The sequence below is a fragment of the Dromaius novaehollandiae genome, chromosome Z (genome assembly GCF_036370855.1).
Source record: "Dromaius novaehollandiae isolate bDroNov1 chromosome Z, bDroNov1.hap1, whole genome shotgun sequence".
NCBI lineage: Eukaryota > Metazoa > Chordata > Aves > Casuariiformes > Dromaiidae > Dromaius > Dromaius novaehollandiae.
In genome coordinates, this window is record NC_088132.1 from 81,723,341 (window position 1) to 81,739,683 (window position 16,343).

The following is a 16,343-nucleotide window of genomic DNA, read 5'->3' on the forward strand; positions in this document are numbered from 1 at the left end:
GGCCTGCGGGGGATGTGGCTGGTCACTCACGCTTGCAATTTGGCAGGCCTCGTCCATCTCCCCCCGACAGAGCTCATCTACTGATGTGAACTCCTAACGTCAGAGCGGGAAAGGTTACACTAAGATAATCATAGCTAGAAATCAGTGCAGATATCTCTGTTGGCTGCAGTGAGGAAGGTGCTTGAGAAATCACGAATCAAGCATCTAGGAAAGTCCTTGGATTATGCCTGTCCTATAGTTCGGGGCAGTGGGCTTTCTATGTGTCCTACAACCTGCTTATGAACATACACAACATCTCCTTTGGACCCCTCTACTCCCAAAGCATCCTCTTGACTTTCATGCTGCATTAGAGGAAACCCACTTGTCCCAAACCATGCTCAAAATCTCCCTCGCACATGGGAGTTTTGTGGTTTTGTGGGGTCAGGCTTTCGCCTCTGCAGTTTTGTTCACACGTACCGAATTGAGGCCACGTTTCATAAGGAGCCTTTTCAAAAACAGGACTGAAAACTAAAACCTCCTTGTCAGGAAAAACATTCTAGAGATCTTTTTCTGTTTGGGGTTTCTTTTTTTTTTTTCATTCATTTAACGTTGGCTCAACACTCTTTCCACTGAAAGGAACATCAAGGTTTCATTCACTATTCATGGTTCCTACCAGTTTGCTTCTATTTCTAAAATTAGGAACCTGAGTTACTTAATTGGTAGGACAAAAGGTGTTAGATCATGTTGCAGTCCCTGCACACCATTGTAAGTGCTTCTGCAGCCACCTACAACCATCTCAGTCAACCATGGACTGAAATTTGGACACAGGCTGTTTCACTGAGCCCTAAACAGCAGAGTGAGACCGTGCAGCTTTAACCAGCGCTGATCCAAAAAGCAACAGAGTTGAAGACCCAGACAGAAGAGTAGATGCCGTGGGCCCGCTTCTGCACACCACCCAAATGCAGAGTCATTGCATTAGAGAATGAGGCAAATAATAAAATAAAATAAAATAAAATAAAATAAAATAAAATAAAAAATAAAATAAAATAATGCTGACATGCCATAGGAAGGAAGCCGCAGCTTCCTGAGCCCAAAAGCCAGCACTGGGTGGACAGGATTTGTTTACAGGAACTCTGAAAGTCTCAGGCCAAATCGCATTACGCTTGTTGATGAGCATCGGTGCTTCTACACTACCAGGGGCCCTTCTGAAAGCAGCAGCTGATGCTGCCTGTAGAGGGTCCCAATCTGGCCCTAGAGCTGCTAGAACGGCTTAGGATCACTCTTTCGAAATGAACTCATCCTTCGTGGCTTAGAAAGGTGTGAGACCTCTTTGCATCATAAATGACAAGGCAAAGATAGAGATTTTTGATGGATTCCCCCCACCTCTCTTCTGTTTGAAAGAAATCTATTTATTCTGAGTGAATCAGCTCTTTTCCAGATAGATGTTGTTTGCAGTCAGTTTAGCTCTGCGAGATACGCGTTCTTTTGCATGCCCATAATGAATTTTCACAGTTAGAGTCTTAATCCAGTCTAGTCATGGAGGGTTTATCAGGACCTCTTATTTTATTTCTACTGGTAAATGGGAATTGCTTTCCTTATCTCTATCTAGAAGCACCTGAGTGATTTTTGCTTCATATTTCCTATGCCACTGGAATTCAGGATGTGGTGTTATCTGATACCATACAATTGTCACTCGTGTTAGTTGCCTTTTTATTTTAATTTGTTGGATTTATTGCTTTTTTTTTTAAGTTGAGAGATTTCGCTTTAAGATTTGAGTCCCTCCTGATCTCATTTCTGCAGTGGATTTTCTGGAAGACTGGGTCAAGGCTTGTCTTGCCTTCATCTGCCTGATGCATCTGTATTTTGGATCTGGTCCTAGTCTCTCTGAAGCAGTGATGTGCTTTTTTTACCCTGAACTGGCCACAGTTGCCAGAATGGCCCTTGGCCATTTCTAAAACCCAGAAGACGACACTCCTCCACAGGCTTTCTTTGCGACAGGGGTCTAAACGCTGGGCTTGACCCAACCAAGATCTCACACAGACCCCTGGAGATGTAGCTATTGCCTGTCCTTTTGCATGGGAAACTCCAGGACTGTTTGTAGATGCCTCCTTGGGCACTAGCATCAAAAATCAGTGAAAGCCCAGGTTTCCCCCATATCTGCAGTCTGGAGAGAAGCAGGGAGGAGCATGCTGAGGTGCCGCTATGAGGACAAGCTACAGAAGCACTTTGGTGGCTCATCAGTTACTGCTGCCCAGGCTGTACACAGTCCCCCGAGGAAGCACAAAACTGCAGAACAAGGGGACATTACTCCTAGCACTTGGCTTTAAAAGCAAACAAAACTAAGAGAGCAGGGGACTTGCTGACAGTGACCGCTGTGGTTGCTGTAACCGAAGAGCAGGTACATAGATCTTAGCTCCAGAAAAGTGAAACCACTGTTGCTGGAAAGGCACAAGACGACATATAAATCCTATAGATAACACAGTGATGGATCGGTAGTGGCAAGGCATTAACCTTCACTCTTGAGGAGACACCCAAATGATAACACCTGTAGCCATGGCACTCCACAGTTATCTGTCTTGTCACTTGTGAAGATAAATCTATCTGACCTAAACCATCGTTCTGTGCCCCCTCCAGCTTGCTCACTCCAAACCCTGATAGATACAGACGGAGATTGGGAAAATCACACCTAATAATCAATTGAGTATGTGTACACATGGAAACCATTTCCTTACAGTACGTTAAAATAATTGCAGAGAGCAGGGAAAAACACAGCAGGCTTCAAGTCCAGTCTGCAGGGAAAGTGTTGCATGTCAATGACAACTGTGGAAGGACAGAAAACAGCTACCAAATCCTTAAGGAGCTGTCACATACAGGAAAATGTAAGTTAATTAAAGCCACTTAAACAAATACATCTGGGATAGGGATGTGGGATGTAAGGAGAGGGAATGAAGTGATATTAAAAGCTCAGACACATGGAGAATCCCCGTTAGGAGGCAATGAAACCCATCCTGCAAAATCCAGAGAAGCAGCTTTCCTGGAAACGACCCTCTGAGCCCAGAGCAGTGACAGTGAGGGCAGGGAGACCCTCTGCCACCCCAGGGCAGCGCCTCACCTCAAGGCACCATCCCTGCACCGTGACCAAGGCGAGGCCCAGATGCAGCTGGCCAGCTCCTCAGCTGGAAAACATCTGCAAGGCTATGCCGACACTCTCGTAGGCTGAGCTGTGCTGGCTTGGGATTATAAATCCATTTCTTGCTTTTCTAAACACATCTTCCCTGCTGCGCCTAATGCACCATTCTGCTGAACACGTCCCTGAACTGCCCCATAGTGAAGCATTTGCTGGTTGCTTTCAGCGATGCTTTGGTGTCTCTGGAGTACTTTACAAATGCCCCTAGCAAAGGGGAAAAATCAGGATGCACTTTAGTTCCCTAAACAGCCAGTGTTACTTGAGATGCCCCAAGGTGCCCCAGAGCTCTGCATGAGCCTGGCAAATAAGACACAGGACCAACCTCTGCTGTTGCTGCTCCCTTTCACATGGACTGACTGAGGCTTTGGTTACCCGGGGGGTCTCCTCGTGGTGAGACGGGAAGCCCAGTTCCTCCTGTGGACTGCAGTGGGAGGCCAGTGCCACAGAAGTAGTGTCAAGGATGCAGCCAAACTGCTTCACAAGAGACAAGAGCAAAGCACCCATCTAGCTACTACTGTGAGGGACAAAAATCCATCTCAAGCAAACACTGCCAGGACCAGTATCCCCTTCACCTTCAGCCCTGATCCTCCTCCAAGCACAGTCCCTAGGCTTCCTGCAGCAGCACTGACCCCTCTCCCTCCTGAGCCTCCAGAGCAGACTTGTCTCCCGCTGTGCTAAAACGATGAGTACAGGCTACTCACAGCAGCTCGTGCTGATATAAAGGCAAAAGGGGAGAGACTTAGCTAGGCCCTGACTGATACATGCATCATAGCTTTGGGTTTAGATGCATTAAGCTCACCAAGGCAGGAGCCTGAAAGTCAGTCTGAGTTGTTTTGGGCACAGCCTTGCTACTACACTTTAACCTTATTCTCCATCACATGCGAGTTTATTTTTGTTAAAAGCAGCTCCTAAACAAACTTAAAATGTTGGCCCTTTCTATTTTCCGTTGAGTATTACATTCACAAGTGGTATCAAAATACCCACACAGGCTTTAAGGTTGTGGAGAACTCACATTTGTTACTGCTGCCACTCCAATCAGCAGTTTAAGACACCTCTGCTTGGAAAGCAGCCCCAGCCAGCCTAAATTCAAGGCAGACGGGAAGGGAAACAGCAAAGTCGTCTGCACACCATCAAATCCCTGCCGCGGGATGACAGCACGCGAGACAGCACTGCCTCTGAGAGGAAGCCTTGCCATGACATCAGCCCCAACCCAGTCTGAAGACAGGCAGCATGGAAACAGAGCTCTAGGAGCAAGGAAAATCCAGGCTTCAAAGACATCTCAGTCGGGTTCCCATTCCCCCTCTCTCTTCTGGGAAGCCGGTGACACAGGGAGCCCAACGCCAACCCAACAGCACTGTCCTCCACTGAAACCGGGAGGTTACCAAAATGTGCTTATTGTGGTTATCAGGGAGCTGTCTGTAATAAAGGAGTCAGGTCACAAGGGAAAACATCAAGGGTCTCTTTTCTCACCCTGGAGCTCATTTCCAGCCTAATCTTTCAGCAGGTCAAGGGACCCTCTGTATCCTCCAGGTCTCACATCTTTACAAGAGCAGCATAGTCCCCAACCATTCCTGGATGGAGGGGATCCTGTGTAAAGGCTGCAACAAGGAAACGAAAAATCAAGCTTTGCTGCAGATCTTAATCAGGGGTCTTATTCCAACCCCTTGGAGGGGTTAACTCATCGTGTGTCCATGGCTCTAGAGAGAATACTTTAGCCTGGACTCCAAATATAGCCCCGTATGGCATCTCCCCCTCCACGCAGCACCAGCCCTGTGGGCAGGCAGCCAAGGCGTCCCCACCCATGCCCCCAGCCTCTTCCCTTCCAAGGGCTACTTCCTTACTGAAGCCCAGCTGGCTGCCCCCACCCACCGGGACTGACAGATTTGTGCAGTCTCTTTAGGGTGGGGTAGGAACATTTATTTCCTCTTTTCCAAAAGAAAAGGAAAAAAAAAGCAATTAACCTTTTCCTCCCCTTGCACGGGGCAAGAAACATCCCGGTCACAGAAGTAGTTCCAGAACTAAGACTAAGAGATCCACTCACACAGCCATACCAGTTCTGTTCTGGGTTAACTAAAATTAAAAGCCTACCCAGCGTCATGTGTGGGCCTTCAAGAAACTGTCATCAGAGACCGCATGATTAGAGGGATCAGACTGTGACCTGACAGGCAGAAGGTCTATTCCCAGCTACACCGAGGGACCAAGGGATTCTCATGTGAGTCACCACATGCTTCGCCACCTCTGTTTCCCCAAAGATAAAAGAAGGGCAGGGAAACTGAGCCCTTTCAAAGTGGAGATCTAGGACCAGATATTGATATTGCTGCTCGTCTGGGAGGCTAAGGTGGTTCAGTTGCTTGTGTTTTGGAGGACAGAGCACGGAGTGGCCTTCCCAGTCCTTTGGGCTGTACTGTCCAGCCCTCTAAGAGATGCAAAGAGGAGCAGACCCACAGGTAAACCTAACAACTTCTGCAGACTTACACGAGAGACGGAATAATCCCATCTCTCCATCTCACGGTCTATCCTGGGGTGCCTCAGGCCCCTCTGTCCTTTCCAGAGCAACTCCCACTTACCCCCTCTGCCCACAGAGTCCACTTTTGATCCTCTGGTAGTTCACAGGTTTGGCATTCCCAGCCCAGCATGCTCACAGCACTGGGAGCGTTGCCGGACAGACGCTCAGCAGGCAGATACTCAGCTGTGGACACGGAGGCACCAGGACGACGGAGCAATTATAGCCAGGTCTTGTGTGACCACCTCTGGTGCCTGTCCAAAGGCAGGCTAGAGATCTAATGGTATTTAAAAAAGAAAAGTACAGGATAACCCCAGCGTCCTGGCCAACATCCCCTCTCTCACGCAATGAAACAGGTTCTCCTCTGTAGGGCTGTGAGAGAGCTATTGTTAAGCGCATAATGACTGCTCCATTTGGCTACACAGCCAGCATTCAGCTCATTACTTTGCAAAGCACTTTGAAATGCACTGAATATGAAAGGTGCTCTATCAGACCAAATTCGGCTCCATTTGATATTACAATACAGTGTATTTTGTCATGCATCTTTTGTCTGTGTCTTTTGATGGCATCCAATTGTTCCCATAATTCAGTATTTCGGAGTCATTAGTTTGAATTAGTAAAGTCCTGCTGCCGGACTTTTTAAAGGCTCTGTTCTAAGGCTACAAAGAGTCGATCCAAGTTGTCCTGCTTTCACTGAGCTAAAACCGCTGCAGAGAGCGTTTTGGGGGGGATGCGAGCAGTCTGCTCGAACTCTACTCTCCCGCTGCAGGCACTGGGAAATGCACGTACTGCCAAACTGCGGTGTGTGGTCATGGGGGGCTGCCACTTTATGGCCAGAAGGGAACCTATGTGTCCTTTCACCTGATACCTCAGATAGGACCAGATGAAGGGCTTCATCCAGTCACTTCTGTATTTATACAGCACAACTCAAGAGTCCAGGTTTCTCTTCCAGAAATGCCCCATTCTTGGTTTCAGGGCACCAACTGATGAAGAATTCAGCTTTTTCTCGGTAATGTGGCCCTTCACTTGGCCACCTCTGTGGTAAAAATATCTGAATGTGCCTGGCTTTATCGTCTAACCCCTCCATGCCTCTCCAACCACATCAGGTCTCTCTTACTCTGGAGGTATTTCCACATTGAAATCAAGCACACTGTTTCCTCGCTGCCCTGCATCCTCCTGGACCTCTGTTGGGACGCCCACTCAGACTGTCCCCTCACCCTGAACGGGAATTTGGTGGTAGGATATTTCCACTAAGGGATCTCAGTCCCTCCGACCTTGTGTTCCTGCCTTGGCCGGGCACATCAGAGGGTGCCGACTTACAGGACAAGGCTCACTGACTCTCCTAGGCTTCCCCTCAGAGGGTGGGTTGTGAGCTTGCGGCCAGGTGATGCCTGCATGGGGAGAAGCTACCAACCCCGACCAGCCACCGGGTACGGGTCTCCAATAAGAAACGTGTCACCCGAGCCCCGGGGAGGAAGGCGCATGAGCTGGTGAGCTGCGAGTAAACAAAGAATAAATGGCCACAGCGGGCAGACAGGCGGTAGGGCCAGGCTAAGCAAAACCCCGCTCGCTGCTGACGTACAAATACCCCTGGCATCCCTCTCATAGAGTCCCATCGACGAGCCCTCGTTCCAAAACCTCCTCTGCCCTTTGGAGCTCCTCGGACAAACTCGCTGCCAAGGGCAACCGCTTGTGCTCCGTGACCTCCCTCCCAACCCACTTTCTCCCCACTGTCCCCCACCCCTCCAAACTGGAGGCTAAAGCAGATCCCATTGGTGGGCACTCCCTCCCATTTGGACCCCAAGTCTGGATTTGGCCTTCAACATCCGATTCAGTGCTTCACTGCACCAGCGCCAAGTCCACTAGACATTCGCGAACACCCGGCTAGAGCTGATACTAGAGATGCTATGGGGTGTAGGGACTGGGGCAGCACAGCCTGCCACGCCGCGTATATACTCCCGACTGCCGGCAGTACACATCCTAGATACTTCCGGAGCCGGTGGTTGTATCTGCAGCCCTGCACTTAATAGCCCTTGATGGACCTTTTGTCCACACATTTCTCTAATTGTTTTTTGCAACCATTTATATTTTTGGCATCCACAACATCCTGTGGCAACAAGTTCCACAGCTTAATTACATGTTTTATAAAATAGGACTTCCTTTTGTTTAAGGCCTCTGCCCAATCGCTTCATACAATTCTTCTCTAGCTCTCATGCGGCGAGACACAACAAGGAACTGTTCCCTATCCACCTCCACGCCACGCAGGGTTTTATAACCCAGCTGTGTATCTCCTCAGCTCCTTCTCCTCCACACTGAAGGGCTTAGTCTATTAGGCCTCTCTTCACGTAGAAGCTGTCCCATGTTGCTCTTCCTCCTCCTCATCCTCTCTGTGCTGTCTCTCATTCTGCAGAATATCCATCTCACGCCAGTAAAACCGTGAGCCCTCATACACCAACCGCGGCACACACTTTTGGCTCCTTCTTTCTGACCAGGTCCTACCAACCCGTCTGCCATGACAGATCCTTGTGTCTGTCAACCTGCTGCCATGAGGAAGAGCTTCCAGCACCTGTCCATCAAAAGAAGCAAATCCCCAGCCGCGGCCTCTCCCTGACGCACAAACCAAGGCACCTCAGCTATGTCCCCATCCCCGTAACACAACACTCACTGCTTCAGCAGCACAAGCCAAGGAAATCTGGAAGGACTGATCTCCAGGAGGAACCGGTCGTCAATGAAGAAAATAAATAGCATCCTTTCCAAAACAGCCCCACACTGTATTCCATCTTCTGCATGTCCACCTTCTAGTGTTCAAGGTCCTGACATAGCAAAAACACTTAAACACATGCTTAGCTGCACACAAGGGAGCAGTCCTGCCAAAATCAGAGTGATACGTCTGCTCACTGAATTACGAGATCAATAGCGTGTTTCCTCTGCTTCAAAGACAAGTTCTTATCGATGAGATGTGGCCACGCGAACGAGCCACTGTCACACACCAGCAGGGCCCCTTGCAAGCTCCAGCAGCCTGGCGCATGCATGCAGTTGTGAAGCTAGCACCCAAAGGTGTCGATAGCCGTAAGCATGGACAGCGGGTCTCTGGAAGTGGTTTGCAGAGATCCGAACTTCATGCAACGAGAGCAAGATTATGCTTTAACCCAGGAGCTGGCAGGCAATGATTTTAGTCTCTGTGCTACACCATGTGGCAATACTTCCAAGGGAGCTCAGCCACAGCTCCCAGCACCCCTCCCTGCCCCTCCTCTCCACCCGGCAGTAGCAATGCAGAATATAACCAGACCACTCCCCAGAACATAAATAGCAAGGAGTACACATTACGTACCAGCACTGGGAGCACGGACACTCTGGAAAGATCAGAGATGCTTCTGCCTTATAGTGCCAAAGGCCTTTGCCTTCTTCTAGTGTGCTTTGCGGCACAGATCCACTGAGAGTCAAACTCATAGTGTCTCTCCTTTCATTTTCAGAGATTTATTTCCCCCCCTAAATTAAGAGATCCTCCAACATGAGCCAGAACAGCAGGTGACCTTGAAGAGCTTCTTCCCACCTGCCTATACGACTGGACAATTGGCCTAATTGGTATGGGTGTAAATCAAAGGCAGCCATCCCACCACAGGCTTCTCTCTAGACTGGATGCAGTGTGGGCACTGCAGTCATGAAATAAAACAAGGAGCAAACCAACCTTACAGGCCACCCACTTCCACGGGCAATGTGAGGAAGAGCCCAGCACTGAACCCAGCTTCTCTAGCAGGTTGTCATTTTTCATGCCCACATGTAGAGTCTCTTCCATTCCCTAAGGATTTCCCTGAAAATTATCACATAGCTCATCCCACCAAATATTAGCAGCACAACCAAATGCAGACAATTCACACCTCTCGCAATGCATTTTCTTAAGTAACACTGTACAATAAAACAGTCTGCCCAGATTCCAGTGTAATCTAAAAACGACTTTATGGCTTCTAATTTTAGCACTAATCTTCCTTTGCTATGGTTGTGTGATTTCTAATTATTTTATCCCCAAGCCTTGCTCTGACGGATAGTTGTACCTTTTCCAATACAGAGTGACTTGTAAAGTGCCTTTAAAAAATATGCTGATCATTTCATGCTAATTTCCAGTTCCTACACAAATAATATTCTCATATATGGCTTCGCTGGGGAAATATTATTATTATTAAAATAATAATAATAAAAGCAATACAAATTTAAAAAGGAAGCTTTATTTTTAAGACGATCCCAATCTGATCCTGTAAGCCCTGTATTTTTTCTTAGAAGTTGTTAAAGGGCATAAATCCGTTATCCAGATACGGATCTCTTAATAATTTAGTGCCTTTGGCTTGGCATTGTTCCTAGAACATTTTGCCTTTATCTGTCTTTATTTTCAGGTTACAACAAATTGAGGAATAATCGGCTATGTTGAAATCTTGGAGAGACTTTGTGAGGAATTGCGAGAAGTGATGCTGGAGACGCAGCTCTGCGAGCGCGTGTGTGTGGGTGTGCATGTGTAGTCACCGGCACGAGGACAGGAGAAGCTGGAACAACATTTTCTATTCAGTTTTGACTCATCCAGCATTTCTGAATGGATTTCTGCCTCTCCCTATGCCTGCTTCATTAAAAGCCCCGGAGATATATGAATCAGTGGGCAGCCCGCACCCCAGGGAGGCTATAGAAAATACAAGCACTTTGATATTGCCACATTTTTGCTTTTACAAATAAATCAGGACAGGTTCGGCTTGGTATATGTGTAATTGCCAGGGGAAGGGCTGTATTCAGACCGATGAACACAGCACCCGAGACCTACATAGGGACCTAGATCCAAAAGACACGGCGTGGCACTGGGCCTGGTGGCCAGGGCTGCTGGACCTATGCTCCTTGCAGAGCCACCAGAGAGAAGTGGCAGTGTATTCTTGATCCAGACCAAACCCTGATCTTGAATCTGATACTGTCAAATTTGCACAAAAATTTGGTGAAGAGAGGATGCTGCTTGCAGAAAGCTTCCGGATGCCAAGGCAGTTAGGTCAGCATCCAAGACGCACATCGGCCAAGCCTTAGAGCAGCCTTCACTGCCAACGTGCAGATCTGCGCAGCTCCCGGCGGGACCTGCAGTCAATCGGCACCGCGGGGACGTAGATGAAGGAATGGTGGATGTTTGGATTTGCACTGCACTCCTAATAAACCAGGCGATTGGAAAACACCCATTTGACCCGTGACATTTTTGTTTTAGTTACTCTCAAAGCTTTGACAGCAGCAGTTTAAACACAAAGCATGTGAGCACAGGCACTGAAAAAATGCCCTGTCCCCACAAATCCAAACTGGATGTGAAAAAATATCACGCCACAGCCTTGATGGTGAACACAATTCTCCTTTCTCATTCTTCATTTTCCTCTCTTTCACTTTCTGAGTCTGTTTCAACCTTCATGTTGTCTCCCTCCCTATAGGAAGCTTGAGCTTAGCTCCCCACCATCCACGACAATTTTCAAGAGAGAAGGATATGGGTTGTTTTTTTTTTATTCTCTGTACAATGCTGTGCATAGAGTATTTAAAATGGAGATTGTCAAAACAGGAAACAGTCCAGTCAAAGTCCTCAGGCCTGGGTCCCGAAAATGTCACTGCACAGAGCTACAACTGCATGAGAATAGGCCTCTGTTGCAGTAAGGACGGAAGGCGTCCTGGGAGAGCGAAGCCAATAAAATGTGATCTACTATCATGCCACTGTAATACTGTTCTTCCTTTCTCCTGAAATAAAAGCTGATCTTGAGAGCTGGGGTTTAACCGCTGCTGAAATCAGTGGGAAGCGGCTTTTTATTAACCACCTTTTTTGGGAAAAATCTTATAGACGGGGTTAAAAATTACAACCTTCTACTGGCTGATACTTTCACCAGCATACAGAATTTAATAAAAATATACTCTTGCTCAGAAACCCAACCTGACAAGAAAATCATTCATTCTTAGTGTTCAGAGTAACGTCCGTACGTAAAACTGTGCTGGCTTCACTCTTACTCAGTTCTCTAAAACTCACCCAGAAGCTCCATCCATGGACCATGGGTCCAGGCTTTTCAAGCTCAGACCCTGAATTTCAGCTGGCACTGTTGGGCTGGAAGAACCAATCTTGGACCAAACCCTGCCCATGCCCCTGTGCAAGCCCCGGCGCTGACACCACTGGAGCTCCGTAAGGAGGCAGAGAAGGGCACAGTTTGGTTTCCAAATAGACTCTTTGGTTTCCCTCTATCCACCTTGGAGCAAGAAATCATTCAGAATTCAGAAAAGAAATCATTCAGATTCAGAAATCATGAGGAAGATGGTCAAATGGATAACACTCAGGCTGGATTCGGAAGACAGCAGGCAGCTGCTGTGCACACAGGTAAATAAAGATAAGATTTTCACCATCTACTTTTTCTGCTGAAAACAGCTGCTAGATTTATTTTGAAAAGCAGGCTCATGCACTCATAGGTTTTGAGCACTTCTTAAACTCTGGTCCGAACATGGGTCCTCTCCAACAAGCATTTGATATTTTGAGCCTTTGATTGCTTTTGATGGGAGTGATTTTTTTTTTTTTAGAGGTTTTACAAGTTTACATTTTTTTAGAGGTTTTCTCCAAGTTAAGGTCAGGAGAGCTTCCCAAACAGAACAGCTGTTAACCACTGACAGAATGGTGATCAAGAAATTCCCTCTCTGGAAGCAAAGCAGATGATTGTTTTATTTTGGGGAGAGGTGGTGTGGTCGTGATTTCTTTGGATCATGAGTTATTATTGTAGTGTCAAGCATTCAAGATCTACAGGGTGACAACATTCAGGAAAAAAATAAAAAGAAAAGTAATATAGCCAGGAAAGTTCTGTTTCTGCTGCATCTGGCTTTCAGTAACAGCCTCCGCTCCACCAACTTCCAGGCAAACTACCCAGCAGGAGGATATATTGTGGTAGGCGATCAAATCCAACAGGATTTGAACAAAACCTGGTGTTTTTGTCCAGCCACTGGAATCTATCAATTCTCGTGTGGCACCGCAGCCATCTTTGAGCCCTGGAAAAATGAAATCCTGGTGCACTCGGGTCAATAAGTCCAAAGGAATTGAATTCAGTGCTGACTGAGGTATTCGTTTGTCACAGAGTTGCACACAGTTACGGAAACTAAATAGAACAGGTTAATAGGTTTGTAGACTGGACAACTAGGAATATCAATACAAACTTTCCGCATAATGCAGAACATCAAATCTCACCCATAATCTGTACAGAGACTTAGAATAATTACCTAGGACCGGATCCTGAAGGGTGCTGAACGCAGTCAAGTGGTCTCAGTTCCCATAGAGTTGGGTCTCTCAGGGGCTCTCAGCAGGATCAGCCTTTGAGCCTAGACAAAACAAGATAGAGCGGTATTAGCCCAGTCTTTTATAAAAAACCTGTACAACCAATAACAACAAAATCACATGCCAGCTCCAGGTGCCAGCCCTGTATTCCTCCACGGAGAGCTAGCACAAGACCTTGGCGATGGTCGGTGCTCCCTAGCCTAGAGGCGCTCTCTCTAAATCAGGGATGGATGCCAGCGGCACATGGGAGAGAAACTACACCACGACGGACGTGCCCGCAGAGCTTCGGTCCACATCCAGGACCATGCAAATTACGTTTCTCAGGAGCGCTGCGTTATGCATGCCATCACACGTGATCACACACACTGCAAACACGGGCCCTGAGCAAACACACCTCCCTCACACAACTGAAACTCTGCAGCTGCCTTGCCAAGACTACCGGCACCGATAAACCTGGTGATAAGATAAGCTCGCCGGGCTTCCAGCAAGGAAGTCTAGAAACACCTCGCTGCATTCCCGGCAGGCTGGCAGCGACGCAGAGCACATCAGCCCTGAGCGGGCACTGCCACGCCAAACACGGATTAAATGGAGGAAGAGTGACGGGGACAGGATGAAGGCACTTCTGTCTGCATGGCTCTCTGTTTTTGCAGGTCCCCTGAGACGCCTGGCTCGGGGTGGCCAAGTCCTCCTTCTTCTTTCCCTATAAGGGGAAGGGATGAGGGGAGGAAAACAATGCTCTCTCCTCACTGCCCTAACAGAAGAACAAAAGCGCAGTGATCCCATCCAAAAACGTCTTTTGAGGAACAGACGATCCGAGCCCAAAGGCCCAGTATTTCTATTTATTTATTTCTGGATGAATTCCAGCCTGGCAGCGTCTTTCTGTCCTTCCTCTAGGCTCTTAGAGGACTTGTTCAAAACAGCAGGGATCATGCAACGTTGCTGCGTGGGCCTTGGATGGACACCGCACCTCACCTAAGAAATGACGTGCAACTCTGGAGGTACCTACCCATCAACGGAGACCGAGCCAAAGGGCCCAGCACCCCACCGCTCCCTCCCGCACCCGGGCGTGAAGAAACCAGCTCGCCCGCTCGCGACATCTGGAGGTGACGAAACCAGAGGGGAGGTTTCCCCACCGCCCCCCGCGCCGCCGCACGCCCTGCCCCGCGGTGAGGTCCCGGTGCAAGCCGGGACAGGCGCCCAGGGCACCCACGGCCCCGGCGGGGAGCGCGCCCGCTGCCAGGGCTCCTGGCATTGCCGCCCGCGCCGTCAAGCCCCAGCGTGCCGCGCCGAAGCGAAGGTGGGGACGGCCAGGGCCGGGGCGGATTTCCCCAGGGGAAGTAGGAAACACAAAGCCCTTTTCATCGCCTCCTCCATGGGACGGGACGCAAGCACGGCCTGTGCCTTCTCGCAGCAGGGTGGAGGGAGGAAGGCGGCGATGCTGCCAACCTCGGGCGAGGAGGAGGAGGAGGCGATCAGGGGACCAGGGGACCAGGATCAGATCTCCCCCTGTTCAGCGGCGGTGGCTGTTACAAAGCAGAAGGGGATTTCTGCCTTGCTGATTGCTCATGGAAAGTCCCTGACCAGCCCACAACCACGGAAAAATGGAAAATATAACTTTAATACCAACTTGGTGGCACGCTCTCTATTTTTCTCTCCTGCGACTGGTTACCATGGATAGATTTCTGAGGTCGACAGTGCAATTGTTCATAGCACTGCTCCTATTAAACTGAAGATGAGCAAATCATCCCATTCGTACTGTACTTTAATTTCCAGAAATTCTTTGTTCGTTTGTTTGCTTAAATTATTTCTCTAATTTAAAGAAACAATGCAGTCTTACAAAGTGATGGCCCAAATCTCCCGAGTAACCCTGCTGTGGTTCATTACTTTTATGCTAGTTAACAAGGAAGGTAATTTCCCTAAGGTTTAATAGAAAATCTTCTTTCCACAGTGCAGAGAGGCAGGACATTTTAACAAACTTACCACTGCATTCCAATTATGTCGCCGGTGAGGGATATCCTCGGCAAGGCATGAGTCCTCCTCAGGGGTCCAGCATAAAATCAAGCACCCTAAATTGAGTTTTCTTCACTCAAAGCAGAGATTCAGTTCAGACTGTGTGTGCTATGCCCTCAACTGGGACAGGGGAACTGAGCACCCCAGAATGGGGTGACAAATGCAGAAATCAGGTGCTTGAGTTGATGCTTGCTCATCAGCCACCCCTGCCTTCTGCTGAGCACGGCTCTTCTCACAACACTGGCCTCAGCTCCCTTTGGGAATGAGCTCCTGAAGCATCACAGTTCTCATCCCAAAACATGACTGGCTTATCTCAGTACACCGGCGTGAAACCTGTGATACTGGAGGGGCACATCCGCACGCGGAGCAGATGTCTCGGGGGTGGGTGTGCCGGAAGAGACAGGCGTACGGCTGTGATGGCCAGGACCTTCAGCCCTCGCACTAGGTCTGCCACCAGTGTCTCGGAGCTCTGTCTCCATGCCCAGGACGGCAGCTACACCTCGACAGAACTTCCCCCCCGCCGGCTGCACGGAGACGTCCTCTAGCAGGAGCTCAGAGGGACAGTAACAGCACCACACCGCGTTAGTGCCACTTTATGGACCATCTCTGCACTTCTGCTTTGCTAAGAAGGACATGGATGGCAAAGCAAGCAGGACACATGCTCACTGCCTGACCAGAAAGCACTTCTAATAGCTTTGCAAATCTTTGCATGACAAAACAGAACATCATATAAAGAAGCTTAATCTGATGGTGATGACCTGTACTGTCACGTGGGTCTCCTCAGCATCTCGCAGGAAGAGCGACCATGACAGCGTGAGGAGGCAGACCCTGCTCTTTGCACAGCATTAGCTGGTGCAATTCGGCTACCAGTATCCAAGTGGTTCATCAAACACAGACCAGAGATACAACAGATCAGAAACACACTGAAAAACAGGCAAACACCTCAAACGCGTAACAGCCCAGCAAACCTCTATTGAGACACACATGCAGGTGAACTGCATCGAGGAGTTCATGAACCATTGCCTCGATTCCTCTTACCGTGCAACAGCGTCAAACTCCAGTGAAGTTTAGCAAGCAGCTCTCGGGACAGCGTCATACCAACACCCTGGCACGTAGTTTCTTTTCCCCTCCATGCCTACGCTGGATGAGACGCACTGCTGGCTAAATTGCCTTTTCTTGTAAGGGCATTTGCCCCACAAGTGCTTCTGCAGCCCGGCTGAACAGCTCCCTTTAATATTATTTATACAACAGGATTTGTCAAGCAACAGCTACAGATGTTTGCACACAGTCTTCTCTCTTATCCAGACGGGGAACTGTGAAAATACTGGGTGCCTTGCACATGCCACATAAATAATAAATAA

At 48.6% G+C, this 16,343-nt stretch overlaps 1 protein-coding gene across 2 annotated transcripts in view; it reads right to left on the reverse strand.

Moving 5' to 3' along the window:
• LOC135324725 (zinc finger and BTB domain-containing protein 7C-like) overlaps window positions 1-16,343 on the reverse strand; it is a 182,947-nt gene that overhangs the window by 85,064 nt on the left and 81,540 nt on the right. For both annotated transcript variants that reach the window (XM_064501563.1, XM_064501564.1), the window contains one exon: window positions 12,918-13,016. The gene's annotated coding sequence lies outside the window, so the exon portion shown is untranslated. The remainder of the gene's footprint in view (window positions 1-12,917; window positions 13,017-16,343) is intronic.